Source organism: Eriocheir sinensis, unplaced genomic scaffold (assembly GCF_024679095.1).
Source record: "Eriocheir sinensis breed Jianghai 21 unplaced genomic scaffold, ASM2467909v1 Scaffold227, whole genome shotgun sequence".
In the NCBI taxonomy this organism is placed as follows: Eukaryota; Metazoa; Arthropoda; class Malacostraca; order Decapoda; family Varunidae; genus Eriocheir; species Eriocheir sinensis.
In genome coordinates this window covers 186,877-187,535 of record NW_026111529.1, presented here as the reverse complement: position 1 = coordinate 187,535, position 659 = coordinate 186,877, and the positions used below count along the sequence as shown (strand labels likewise).

The 659-nt window shown below is 45.1% G+C and overlaps 1 non-coding gene across 1 annotated transcript; it reads right to left on the bottom strand.

The window, feature by feature from the left end:
• Positions 1 to 282: 282 nt before the first annotated feature.
• Positions 283 to 356, bottom strand: Trnae-cuc (transfer RNA glutamic acid (anticodon CUC)). Its single transcript has one exon. It is a non-coding gene; the product is annotated as a tRNA-Glu (tRNA).
• Positions 357 to 659: the final 303 nt, after the last annotated feature.

Sequence of the window (659 nt, the reverse complement as noted above, 5' to 3'; positions counted from 1 at the left end):
CTGGAATTGCATCTGCTTCAATACCTAGAGATGGGACGGTTTAGGAATGAGTGACTTTGGCTGCAGTAATTACGACCAGAATTTGGGAAAGTTTTGGAAAGTTTTGTTAAGTGGGCAGCGCAACATCTGTGGTCATATGCCGGAGAGAGAGACAGGAGGGTAAGGAATTATAGGAGAAGGGAACAGACCCCAGGAGACGGGACACAACCCCCGATCAATACCTGGTACACTGCTGGGTGGACAGGGGCTACGTAGGGTATCGGAAAAGCGGCCCAAATTTTTCCACTCCGCCCGGGAATCAAACCCAGGCTCTCTCGGTTGAGAGCCGAGTGTGCTAACCACTGCACCACGAAGCCCCCGCCCAAATTTGGGTATTTATTGGGAGTACAGTCCGGTTATCTACATCTAACAGACAAAATCCTGAGGCTTCTAATTCGTTAAACGGAACTATGTATCAATCAAACTCTACCTGTAAAAAATCTGAGTATTCGTATCTTCATTGATGTCCAACTGTCTTAAGAGTTACTGAAGGGTTATTGACTTCATGGAGAAGATATCGGAGGGAAGGAAGACCAATATAAATCAGAATGAAAGCGGGGAGAGATGTTCAAATTACTACTTCAATAGCTGGATTTTCTAGTATAATGTAGCGGTTAATA